Source organism: Mustela nivalis (assembly GCF_964662115.1).
Source record: "Mustela nivalis genome assembly, chromosome: 8".
Taxonomy (NCBI): domain Eukaryota; kingdom Metazoa; phylum Chordata; class Mammalia; order Carnivora; family Mustelidae; genus Mustela; species Mustela nivalis.
Window position 1 is genome coordinate 133,407,779 of NC_139027.1, and position 14,150 is coordinate 133,421,928.

The window sequence follows — 14,150 nt, forward strand, 5'->3', positions numbered from 1 at the left end:
GATTCTGAAGGTCATTGTCAAAACTCCGCTTTCGGCATCTTGTGGAAGAATCTGCTGTAAGGACTATATTTGGGTGGCAAAACCGATGACCTTTTAAAGAATTGTATAATTCTGGCTTTTAGACTATCCTGTCCTCTAATGAATATATCCTAGGTAAATTTTGTACTGTTCACTGTGAGTATTCTTGTGAAGATTGCTTTCCAGCACAGGAGGAAAACCAACATTCTGCTAGTGATTTTTTTTTTTAAGTTTATGTATTGCTGTAACATGAAAATGACCCTAGATTTAGTGCTTCTAAAGTTCTTTATTTATCCTGATTTTTGCAAAATGTTTGATCCACTTGGCCCTTGGGATTTATTTTCCTGCTAGTCAGTTAGTGAGCCTTGGGAGGAAGAATATCTAGCTATTGTACTATCTTTAAAGGATATTACATCTCCAATAGCTTCAGTTATTTATGTAACAATAGTGACCCCAGCTTGTGTCTAGCAATATGTATATGGATTTGATTCCTATTTAGTTTTAGTTGTGGCATTGAGATATTGAGCAAACCCTCCTGAGGGAAGGATTTGGCATCTCTCAGCCTTAAAAAAAGCTTCTAAAAATTGATCGTATGTTATTAGCAAAGGTTTACTGCCTCTTTCCATTGTGTAGAGAATGTGCTTTTCATGTGTTCAGCTCGAAAGTAGAAGACTAAAAGCCCAAGGCTTGAGAGTGGAGAGGAGGAAGGGATAGAACATTAAAAAAAAAAAAAAAAAAATCATCTCACTAAGTATGTTGACAAGGTAGGAAGATGTACTAATTTAATTTGTTGGGAAACTGCTACCTGTATATTGTCTAAAAGGTGTATTTTAGTTAAATATACTTTTTTTTTTTTAAGATTTTATTTATTTATTTGACAGACAAGTAGGCAGAGAGGCAGGCAGAGAGATTGGAGGAAGCAGGTTCTCTGCTGAGCATAGAGCCCAATGCAGGGACCTTGGGACCCAGGACCTTGGGATCATGACCTGAGCTGAAGGCAGAGGCTTTAACCCACTGAACCACCCAGGTGCCCCTAGTTAAATATACTTAATAATAAAATTTGTTTTGCTGGAGGTTAGAAGTCAGGCAGTTGATATGGTGAACAATGCCTTGCCCTTTTTTTTTTTTTTAACAGAACTGCTTATGAACATGGTGACTAGAAATGGTGTTTTTAATTCTTTCTTTTATTTTGCTACAAGCTTATATACATAGTAATACATACTAGATAGATGGGGAGATTTTTATATCCCAGTCATCCTGTCCATTCTTTCCTTACAGAAGAATAAAGGAACAGTATTCATTTTAACTACAAAACTACTATTGTAGGTTTTTAAAATCTCCATACTTTAATCTCTTGTGTTCTTGATGATTTTTAATTTGCTAAATAGTTGCAAAAAATTAATCTAGGCTGTATGGTCTACTTTAAAAAACAACTCTACCTAATTGTAGGCTTTAGTTCATCTGTCTATGAAAAATAGTGATTTGTTCATTCTGAAATCAGAATTATCAGATGCAGCTGCATTTTGTTACTATTTCAACTTAGGGAAAAGGAGGGAAAGCTCTCTTTAATATACAACTTGAGCTACTGAAATACACAAGCACAAAGATTGCACGGAGTTCGGTGGGACTGATAAACTGATTGAACCAGAAGCACAGTGTGAGACTTAAAGGTTAATAATGGGCATAGTTGTAAATTGTAATTAAGGAAAATAAACTCCAGATAGATTAAGAATTTTTTTTAAAAAGTGATATTGCCATATTGAGGAAGATAGACTTTCTACAGTTAGGAGCAGTAGAGGAAATTGCACAGGAAAAGGTCAATAGTTTGGAACGCATACAAATTTAAAACTACTTTTAGACTTTTAATTACACAGGCAATGCATGTTCCCTGTAGGAAATACTGGAAAGCAATAGAACATAAAAACCACTCATCATCTTGCCAACTAGCAGTGGCCACTCCACTGTTAGCACATTGACAGCTTTATGACCATCCTCCCACACTTAAATTTCGTTTCCCATACAAAGAAGTTTTTAAATGTACAACAAATAAAGTGGAAATGTGGCTTCCAACAGAGACAGAATTGGTGGCTTTAAAATATATGAAGAGGTTATATGAATAAGAAAAATACTAGTATTCTCAAAGATCGGTAGGCAAAGGACAGAAGAGTTCACTATGTGTACGTTGTACAGCCGACACTGAACACCAAGTTGGGCCAAGTTGGTTAGGCTTCCTTACAAAAGCTGCATTTCCTATGCACACGAACAGCTGTTGGGATAGACCTGGGACATTGTCTTCTCTGTGTTCCCTTCCAGCATTCTGAAACATAATGAAGATATAAATTAAAATGTGTGGGAAACATTTTTCTTCTTTAGTTGATTTCTCAAAAAAACCCATGTAGGAGAACTTGTTTATGAACTTGAGATGGGCAAATATATTTTTTTAAGATTTTATTTATTTGTTTGACAGACAGCAAGAGACAGAATGCAAGCAGGGGGAGTGGGAGAGAGAGAAGCAGGCCTCCCACTGAGCAGGAAGCTGGAGGCAGGGTTGGATCCCAGAATCCTGGAATCATGACCTGAGCAGAAGGCAGGCGCATAATGACTGAGCCACCCAGGCACCCCTGGGCAAATATTTCTTAAGATAGCCCCAGAAAGCAAACCATAAAAAAGAAAAGATTGATAAATTGAATTACACTGACATTAAGAACTTCTGTTCATCAAAAGATGCCATTAGGTTGTTTGCAGAAATAGCCCCAAATTCTTCCCACCCCTGTCTGCTTGCCTGTCTGAGTGTGATTCCTATAAAGAGGTAGAGAACCAGTTTTGAACTTGTGTTTGGCCTTGTGATATCTTGAGATTTTCTTCTGAAGCCCTAATATCATATGATATCATTCCAACTATATGAATTTTCTGGAAAAGGCAGAACTATGGAGACAGCAACAAGATCAGTGCTTGCCAAAGATTTGTGGGGAGAGGAGGAGGGATGAATAGGTAGAGCTCAGGGGATTTTAGGGCAGTGAAAATGTTTGGTATTGTAATGGTCCGATACTTTTCACCATACATTTGTCAAAACAAAGAATTTACAAAACAAAGAGTGAACCTTTCTCCAAAAACACTTCAAGGGCCCCTGTGGCCCTTAGCAGTGGTATCTTGAGCTGGTACAGCTCCTTGTCCAGACGTCTTATGAGTGAGCGTGCCACCAGTTAACAAGCTTTTAATGCTTATGCGATGAATAAGTTACTTTAAAATAACTAAATTCGAGTGGCTGTAAAGTCATTCCCATGATGTTACTTTGATTGCTGCATTCAGATATACTTTCTCGAGGAGGGATTCCAGGTCACCCTGAGCATTGCATGACTTCTTAATGGAGAAATGAAACCCGGCTATGGGATCACAGGCTATGGCTATGGGATTTTGTCTCTTGTAACCTCGTGTAAGACTATCTTGTTTTGGCATGGTAAATAGCAAGCGTACAATAAACCGATGATTTTAGGTTTGTCTGAAAGCCCTTTCACCAGATTGGCCCGAGGAGATTTTCTTCTGAAGCCCTAAAGTTTTTGCGACCTTTGCTGTTGGTGTAGCAACGTCCGCAGCTAGCTTCATGTCTGCCGAGTCCATCTCATTCATGGATTAGGCTCTTAAAAAAAGACGAGCAATCTGTGTGTAGACCAGGTTATCCTTAAATCCTTAAATGGCCCATTAAGTCTGATGTGTGTGGTTTTATGCAGCAGCCTGATACCGTTGTTCTTAGGTACATCTCAGTGCTGAGACCCTCAGTTTAATCCAGGGGAAGATGCCAAAAGAAAGATGCAAGTGCCCATAGAAGTTGGGGCGTTTGAACTGCTCACTCTGCCTTTCTGAGAGTAAGCACCGCTGATGGTGGGGTGCGGGCGTAGGTAGAATGTCCGCTTGCTTGGGGGCCTCAGTCTTTCTGTTTTTGGTTGATACTCTGTAACCCGGATGAGTCGTGGTGGTGGGTATGTTTGTGGGTGTGCCACGTGACAGCACCTGGCTCTGAAGGGAGCATCCCGTTGATCTGGCTGTCCTCCCCAGTGGAACATGAGGTCCTTCAGCCTCATATCCTACTACCTGCCCCATGGTCAGGGTTCAGCAGATACTTAGATGAGTTGAAGGGACTCACGTACTGAATGTGAGCCTTGCTTCCTTAATCACTATGGACAGTTCTTTGGAAAGCCATATTGAAGAGCTTGGTCACCAGCTTCCTCTCTTCCCCAGATTATCACTTGATTTTTGTGGCCTCACTGAAGAACTTACCACTTCATAATGCTTTGGGGCATTGGAAGTTCCTCTCTTCTTCACCCTGATCTCCTAAGTGGTGTATAGAAAAGAATATTACATCTAGAATGTATTTGGAAAATTTATTCATTCAATGATAATAAATGCAAAAAAAGCCTTGGTGAAGGCCCCAGAATCTTGTACTGTTCTCTCAGTATTTATGAAATTCTTAACCAAAGCTCCTTTCATTTGGACATTGTATCTTCTTCCATTCACCCTCCTGAATTACCCACAGAAGTACCATATCCATTTTATAAGCATGACTCTCAGTTACTTCAGAGGGAACATCGTGTGGGTTCCTGAGGTCCCTCCCTATGACCGCTGAGCTTAGGGGAATTAACTGTGGAAGGAGGAAGCTGGCGGTTGGCAGTCTGGTTCCCTGTAAAGAAGGTTTATGCCTTCCACTCTCATGTCTGCCGGCTGCTGTGTCCTTAGTCAGCTGTACCACTGTCCTCCAGCCAAGTGCCAGCACCCCAGGGCCTGAAGTACTTAAATTGCCCTTATGGAAAGCAGAAGGTAAACAATACAGAAGCGAAAGTAGAGTGCGTTTTTGAGACTGTTCTCTTACAGGAATGGCTTTGTGGTTCTCAGCATTTAAAAAGATACTGGTTCCAGTGTGCTTTATTGACATCAATTACTGTAAGTCTGATTCATTTTCTGCCTATTGATTTCTGCCCAAGGTGAAAGTCATGACATTTAACAGAAAACATAAGTGATTTTTTAGAAAAAATATACACCAAGGATTGTAAAAATAAGATTTGGAATCAGTGACACTTGAAAAAGCAGTTTTCATACTTCTTTGTTAATTGTTCTACTTCATGTACAAATAACTTATGGTTATAGTAACTTACTGTAATGAACTCAGAATGCTGTTTCCAAATTAATTTTATCTGCCTCAAAGTTTTTCGGTAGTAGAAGACCATATTGATATGCTTCCACCAATCACAAAGTTTTTTTAAAGGTCAAATCCTCCATTTCTAAATGAGTGCTATTGTTGAAGATGGAACATAATTTTCAGTTCTGAAACTGCTTAAGATCTTAGGGAATCAAAAATAGCTATTAACTACAAATATATAAAGTGGCTTTGTTCTTATAAATGATTTAGGGTCATCATGACAGTGGTCCTTTTCTGTATTTTTTTTTTTTAAGATTTTATTTATTTATTTGACAGACAGCGATCACAAGTAGGCAGAGAAGCAGGCAGAGAGAGAGGAGGAAGCAGGCTCCCCGCTGAGCAGAGAGCCCGATGCGGGGCTCTATCCTAGGACCCTGGGATCATGACCCAAGCCAAAGGCAGAGACTTTAACCCACTGATCCACCCAGGTGCCCCTAAAGTGAAGAACTCTTAAAAATACAGAAAGGTGGGGTGCCTGGGTGGCTCAGTGGGTTAAAGTCTCTGTCTTCGCTTGGGTCATGATCCCAGGGTCCTAGGATAGAGCCCCGCATCGGGCTCTCTGCTCAGCGGGGAGCCTGCTTCCTCCTCTCTCTCTTCCTGCTTCTCTGCCTGCCTCTCTGCCTACTTGTGATCCCCATCTGTCAAGTAAATAAAGTCTTAAAAAAGTTATTTACTTTAAATGTCTATATAACCACAGAGTTTTTAAAATTGAGTGATAATGTTAAAGCTGTGTTAAGCTTCTAAAAGATATTATAGCTTGCTTTGAAGATTTTTATCCTTAATATTTTGCAGCTTAACCCTTCCCCTGATGTGTCTGGGTACTGACTGTTGCTTGGGTATGTGCTGTGGCCTCTCTCCTGTGTCGTGTTTCTCATGCTCCTCTGTTCCTCCCTCCTAGCTTTGTTTACTCCTCCTTTGACTGTGTTCAATCTGGCATTTATCCTCTCTGTTGAGGTTTTGTGTCTTATTTTTGTTTTTAAATTTCCTTTCCCAAATTTCTCATTTGTTCTTTCCTATCTACTTATTCGGGTTTCAGTTCTCCCTGTTTTTATCCGTAACATCTTTTTTGAAAAGGTTTTCTTCGTTTATCCCTGATCTTGAATATATTTCTCTTGAAAGTGCCTGACAGGGTGTGTAACACATTTCACATGAGATGGATTTATTTCTAGCTGATTTGTTATCTTTTTCAGAACTAGTCATCTGCTGTGTTTTGGGTACTGTGTTTACAGGCCATTTTGAGTGGGAGGGCTTTTGTTTCCTTTGCCTTCACTCTCATTCTGGTTTTGAGCCTAGCTATGCTTTGTGCTTTTCTCTACGTTTAATGGACCATTGTTTGGTGTTCCCAGCGGAGGGCGAGCATCAGAGCATGGAATCGGCTCCGCCATCTCCACCAGATGTTCCCCTTGCCAGCTCCGTGAAGGGCTTTCCATACCCCCCATCCCGCCTGCCCTCACTGGAGAGGAATATGTAAAGCGATTTGATGATGCTTTTTTTTCCCATGTCGTTTCCCACGTGGACATACTTGTTCTGTTAGTGATTTGTAACTCGCTTATCTTGACCTCGCCGGGGGCCGTGTACAAGAGGACTCGGCGCTTTCTCAGGCTCCGGCAGGGAACATGATTGTACGTTCTGCATTCTTTTAAATGCCGACCAGTTTTTCCTTCCTTTCCCAGTCCCTCCTTCAGCCCCCACAGAAGATTCTTAGGTGCTTGGTTTACTTTTCAACATCTTTTTAAAAATTTTATACATAGTCATTTCAAAACTTAAACCGAAACCAGCTTGGTGTTGGTTAGCTAAATTTTCAGCCCTTTCTTTATTATCTCAGCATTGTAATGTATCTTAAAATTTAACAACATTGATCATATGAATGCTTACATGTCGATTATAGGAAGGTATGAGTATAATAATATTTTTCTAAGATTTTTATAGTAAATGATATCGTTCCATTAATTTTCATATATAAAGGACACGATATTGCTTTTAGCTTGGAAGGCATTTAACCTCTAACTTGGATAATTTTTGTATTTTTTAGAGTATATACAGAAATACTGTACTTTGGTATACAGTAACTTAATGTTCACCTTTATAATGAGATTTACAAGTAACAAAATTTGGTCCACACATTACTAGATTTGGTTTTTAAAATTTTAGGTTAGCGCCCTCCCCCTGCTTCTATATATATCTCCCTGTTCAGCTGGCAACTGCTGAGAGTTCCAGGAAATGAACACCCCTGTATGCTCGCTTACTGCATTTTAAATTACTGCCTTTACTGTACTTCAGCACTTCCCCTCAGTCGAGTCATTTCTGAGAGCCAGGGCCTCCATAAAGTACTAAGTTATAGCTCGAACAATCAAATTAGGCCACCATTCTTAAAATGGGGGCCGGGGAGTGTAGATGTTGAAGGTGTGGTGGGACTTTGTAGTTCAGCTTGGTCCTGGTGAATGCAGAATACCACTGGAGTTTTTCTTCCTTTAGAGTTGTAGAACAACAGATCACTGTCAGAACCGTTAAAAGAGAATCCTTTCTGCTTTGAATCCACACATTAGTAGCTATTTTGGTACTATCTTGTTACGATACTCTGTCCCAATTGCAAAGTAAAATAATGATATTATTATTCCAATTACTTCCATTCTGTAACAGGTAATTGAGAAAATAGGATCAGATCAGACATTTGCTTAAACATAAAAAGCTCCTTTCAGGAGCTTTTCTGTCCCATGAAATGAAGCATTTGGTATAGAGGTAGAGGACTCTGAGTCTGGGGCTCTCTGGGACCATTCATTGATTTGTCAACAGAATTTGGTTGTGTCCTCCCCTGGGCCTGGGCCTGTGCTGGGAGGGATGGAGGGGCGAGGGCCCTGGCACTTCTGTCAGCTTGCAGTTGCTGAAGGGTGCCTGTATGCTAGCTACCTACCTCATCATGTGTGGAACAGCTTAAAAGTGACTAATGCATTTTACCAGGGAGCCGGTAAGGGACATTGACCTCATTGTGGGACTGAAGAGAAAAGGGTGTTAAAACCAAAATTGCTATGCTTGACTTAACGATGTGCTTACTATAAACATGAAAATATTTCTGCAAGGCTAGACTGGCTTTTATTCCTGTGAGGGTTAAAAAGAAAAAAGAATTGAAATCTCAAATAAAAAATTGTCAGCTTTTCACCCAAGTTTTACTTTGCCTCCTTGGATTTGGGAGGTGTTTGAATAATGGATAATGAGCTTTCCTGAATGTGAATTCACCTCAGGCCCTAATTCATTCTGTTAGCAGAGCTTTCTAAGTATGTTAGCCCTTCATATTTGCTGGGACATTATCTGTTACCTCCTTAAATGAGTGGGGCAGGATAGGGGTGTCTGGGTGGCTTAGTTGGTTAGGCATCCAACTGTTAATTTCTTCTGGGGTCAAGATCTCAGGGTTCTAAGATCAAGCCGCACATCAAGCCAAGGGTCAGGTCAAGCCCACTTGAGGGGGAAAGGAACACCCAGTGGGGGGTCTGCTCTCCCTCTCGCTCTGCCCCTCCCCACCTCAAGAGTGCATACTCCCTTGCTTGCTCTTGTTCTTTCTCAAATAAATAAACGAAATCTTTATTTATTTATTTATTTATTTAAAGAATATTTCATTTATTTATTTGACATGAGAGAGAGACAGAGAGGGAGAGAGAAAACACAAGCAGGGGGTGTGGGAGAGGAGGAAGCAGGCTCCCTACTGAGCAGGGAACCTGATGCAGGTGCTCAGTCCCAGGACCCTGGGATCATGACCTGATCCGAAGGCAGATGCTTAATGACAGAATCACCCAGGTGCCCCTGAAATCTTAAAAAAAAGGGGGGGGGTGGATAGGAATCAAGAACCAGTTTTAGAAGTTATTGCTCACCTGGTGATGGGTATTAAGGAGGGCACGTATTGCAATGGAACACTGGGTGTGGTGCATAAAAAATGAATCTTGGAACACTGAAAAAATTAAATTTAAAAAAAATTATTTAGGTAATGTTAAAGTCCTATTCACTTCCTTGCCTCTTTTTAAATTTCAAGTTCATATGTTTTGTTTATAACTTATCAAACATTTGTAGCACTGCTTTCTAACCCAGTTAAGAACTTAATTTTCTCTCGTGACAGTAGTTCACTATAGAGATTATTCAGATCATTAGGGTGCCCAGTGCCCGTATAAAATGATAGAGTGTAATTTCAATCATTTGCCTATAAGTTTGGGCCAAACTTGAGCCCCCATTCAGGAACACAGTATCACATTAGCTCCAGGAAAGCATGAATCTTGGATATCTAGTCCACATGCTGTTTTATTCTGTCACATTTCTGAAATCTAGAAGAATACGAAGTAGGCTCTCGAAAAGCCCTTAAAGAACTGGCTAAGAGAAGGAGGCTCTAAATAAAGAATTTATTTGTTACACGTTGGTATATTTCATTTCTTACTAGTATAATTTCTCACTTAATGTGATCCTCTCCCTGAAATGCTAAGGGATACACTTTGGTCTGGACATGTTGTTGTTTCTCATGAAGGGATGCTTCTGGGACCCCTGTTTCATGGCAAGTTCATTATTTCCTTTTTGTCTTGGCTCCCAGTTTATGCTGCATTCATCTTATCATCATCACCTTTAAGACCTTTTATTTTATTATTTATTTTATTTTCTCTGAGTGGAAATTCTACACACTTGCTGGATTATTTAATCTTGATCAGCATGATAAATGATCTGGAGATATTTTATGCTGGTGATGGAAATCTCCTCAGGCTTATTCATTAGTCAGTAATCTGCTTTTTCTGCAGCTCATAGATAGTTACCTTACGTTTGATACAGTCTCACAATGTAGAAATCTTGTTTTGCTATAATTCTTTTTTTTTCTTTTTTTTTTTTTTTAAAGATTTTATTTATTTATTTGACAGAGAGAAATCACAAGTAGGTAGAGAGGCAGGCAGAGAGAGAGAGGAGGAAGCAGGCTCCTTGCCGAGCAGAGAGCCTGATGCGGGACTCGATCCCAGGACCCTGAGATCATGACCTGAGCCGAAGGCAGCGGCTCAACCACTGAGCCACCCAGGCGCCCATTGTTTTGCTATAATTCTTTGAAGGCGTTTGATCTAGTCCATTTTACTTTCAAACTAGTGTTACTAGTTACCTTTAACTGTAAAGGTACTTCATCACTGCTCAAGTTCAAGACTGTAATCCTGGCATTTTATTTGACCTAATGAAATAAAAATACTGTATTCAGAGCATGTATGTATTTCTCATATGCCACTGTAATGTAGAGAAACCCCTAAATGGGTGTATTTTATTATTTGTAGGTTCAAGTTAGTTAGGAAAGCTTATTGCATGTAAGATCAGTGCATTTTAGTCTGTGAGTTTACCTTAATTTTAAAATCAGTTTTTAACAAGTATTATGTAAGTACCTCTTATTTTCTCAAGATCTTTCTAAGTGACATCTCCAAATTTTACTTTCTTTCCCTTTCTCTCTTTTTTGGGGGGATGGTGGCAAATGCGATAAAAAAGTACGTATTAATCTAATCCTTTAGCTGAATAAAATCAGTTTCCCACAGTTACGGATACTTTGGCCCTTATTTCCGGGGAGCGAATATTTTTTGGTTCGGTGGTTTAGCCGTTTCAGTAATTTCTTCCGACTCTTCAGTCGCACCAGCTGGACTGACCAGATCGTTTCACCTCCCAGGGCATTCCTCCTTGTTGCTAAGTGCTTCCAGTGAAACAGAAAAACATACTTAAGACTTAGATTTTTATTCCTTCAAGTGATTTTTCTCTGTTGTATAGCATATGTCTGAAAGCTTGATCTCATCCTCAGACGACACCATGAGTGTGTTATGCTGGATTATTTTGCTTGTCTCAGGTAAGTTTATCATCTATAAAGGTGCTGCTAAATTATTAGCTCATCTCTAGTGTGAATCAGAAAGGCCTTCCCGCCATTTTGCAGTTTCTTAAGTAAGTAGACTAGCAGAATGTGGCTTTTTTTTTTTTTTTTTAATTCCCATCGAATCTGCACATAGCTTGAGAAGTGAAAGAGGTCCATGATCGGTTGGTGATGCAGGCCGGTCCTGTGCGGTCCACACCTCGTCTCTGCTCACAGCCATTTTCAGTTCTTTGTGAGCTGCTGATTCTCGCTTGTATAGATCTCCATATCTCTAAGGAGAATGTTTTTCTTCTTATTGGTTTAGATCTTCACACAGGTGGAGGATTTGATTTTCTCGAACAGCCAGCCTTGTTGCTTTTCCTCCCCTTTGCTTCCCCTTCCCTGTTCGCCCAGTCTGTTAGAACACCTTTTCGTTAAAATGGTATCCGTCATTGTTTGCCTCTGCACAGAGTCACAGATGGTGTTGTGCCGCAGTTTCCTTTTTAAAGTTTTCCCATAGTTAATAATTGCCTTGTATACTTTCATCTGCAAAGGGTTCTTTCTGCCTGTTGCTAATTCTTCCCGGACCTCTTAGAGCCTCTCGGGCAGTTTGCCACGAGGTCAGTCATCACTGGCCAAGAGGGATACAGGGCATCCTGCCTGTGCAATCTCGCCTTCCCAGTGGCCATGGGAAGGAAGGTGGAAAGAAGCAGATGAGAGGCATAGTCGTTTATTTGGCCCAGTGTGTTCAAAATGTTATTTCAACAAATACTACTGAAAGTATGAGATATTTTACTTTCCTTTTTTAGTACTGTCATCACAATTTGATGTGCATTTGCATACTTAACACAGCACCTCTTCTCCAATTGGCCCCCTCTCGTGTGCTCTTAGTAGCCACATGAGGATAGTGGCCGCAGTATTAAAGCAATTTCCAGGTTTTGTTTTAGAGGCATCTGTACTGGAGACCTCCTTTCTTCCTCTGTCTGGATTGCTTGGTTTGGAGGCATTACAGACATAGCTATCATCCTGAAACCTCTTCTTTCTTCCTTGATTGGATTCCCTGTTTCTTGGATTTCAGGTTTTCTCCTGATTTCCCTCTGGTGGTTTCCTTCAGTCACAGTGGGGGTGGTGGACAAACGCAGGTCACAGACCCGTCAACCTCTTGCAGTCGTACTGCTCCAGTCTGGTCCCCTTGCTCCTAGGTCCCTTAGGGAGTGCCTCCCTCCACAGTTTCAGTGGAAGTTTCCTTTGCCTTTGCTCTTGCGTGAGGTTTTTTGTTTGTTTGTTTGTTTATTAACCTTACTGTATCTTATATTTTTCTCTTTCTTGGTTTCTTTCTTTCCTCAGGGGGGAGATATGCTCCGAGTCTTGCTGAAGCTGCAAGCATGGGTGTGGTCCAGTTTTGGAGACTTTGCTGCTCTGCAGGGTTAATTTAGTTCATTTATTGCCGCGGCTGGCTGGGTGATAATTGGGTTGGTATAGAATTCTAGGCTAGAGATCCTTTTGTTTCAGGTTCTAAAAAGCATTGCTCCATTGCTCTCTTTCAGTATTCTCAAAAAGTCTGAAGCCATTCTGATGACCTTATCCTTTGAAAGTGAACTATTTTTTCTTTCGAGGAACTTACAGAATATTTTCTTTATTAAGATTTATTTGATTTATTTGTTTTAGGGAAAGAGAGTGCATGTGCACTTGTGGGGAGGGGCAGAGAGAGAGAGAGAGAAAATCTCCAGCAGACTCCCCACTGAGCACAGAGCCCGACACAGGGCTTGATCCCAGGACCCTGAGCTCATGACCCTAGTGGAAACCAAGAGTACGTGCTCAACTGACTGAGCCACCCAGGTGCCCCCAGAAATTTTCTTTGAAGAATTCTGGAATCACATATTAATGTGCCTTAGTGTAGGTCTGTTTTTATCATTATGGTGAGCATTTGATGCGTCTGGAAGATTTCCTTGAACTTTTTTTTTTTTTTTTTTTTTTTTAAAGTGTTTTCTTTCCTTGTCTTTTGTTTTGTCAAATGTTCTATTGTGGGTTTTGGGGGACAGGGGTGCTTTACTTTCTGGAAGAATTTCTTCTACCTTTTCCTAACATTTTTGTTCTGAGTTTATAGATACAATATCTGTCTCACTGAGGATATCAATAATACATTTTTTAAAGCTTTCTTTTCTCTGTAGTTTGTCTTCCAAACTACTTGTTTTCAACTTGTTTCATTTTTCTTGTAAATCTCTTTTATATTCGAGGCATTCTTCTCACATCTTGGAATCAGTGGTTGTCTGTGTGTGATGAAGAATTGGGGCTCACAGAGCAGACTGAGAGCCCTGAGAAGGTGGAAGGGGCCCATCAGCCCTAATCTGGTCGCAAGTCCTCTAGCTGGGCTATTGGTTGTATGCCCCGGTGATAGTAGCTTCTGGTCTTCCCTCTTGTCTACTTGGATCACATATGAAGCGCTCTGATTTATATTCTCCAGAAAATGATTCTCTGGAGTTCTGTGGGGTGGGGTGGCAGACACCCAGCAGCACGGAAGGGGGGGCAGTGGGGAGATCGCTGCTTCTCAGTCAGCTCCAGCCCGCTCCCCTGCACTGAACCCCACCCCTTCATCCCGAAGCAGCATTTCTGGAGCCTCTGCAGGATTCTGTGGTGGAAAGGGGCTGGTGCTCTGCTTTCCCCACTGCTGGTTTTGTAATTGAGCTTTCTCAAGACCAGCCAACTACTATTAGGGTTTCTAGCTTCCAAAATTCTGTTGCTATCTTCTGTTCTGCCCTCTCTTGTGAGTTTGCCTTTTTTTTTTTAATTGTAGTAAAATATACATAGCAAAATTTACCACTGTAAGCATTTTTAGGTATATACCTTAGTGGCAGTAAGTACATTCACATTGTCGTGTGGGTTTCTTTTAATAAGAACAAAATACAAATTGAAAAGATTTTTAAATGGAATTATAGTGGTATTTGAGAAGAGTGGAATTAGATGCCTGTGATCAGTCTAGCAGGAGGCATGATTTGGGTCTTCTGTCAACCCAGGCACTCCTCTTTCGGAAAGTTCGCTGTAATGGGGTCTGTCTGCCATCTCCTCAGAAAGCAGTGGGACGGTTGTTGGCATAAAAGTGCATTT

At 40.6% G+C, this 14,150-nt stretch overlaps 1 protein-coding gene across 3 annotated transcripts in view; it reads left to right on the forward strand.

The window, feature by feature from the left end:
- The window catches only part of PTPN1 (protein tyrosine phosphatase non-receptor type 1), a 67,020-nt gene that overhangs the window by 29,708 nt on the left and 23,162 nt on the right, over nucleotides 1-14,150 (forward strand). The window lies entirely within an intron of this gene.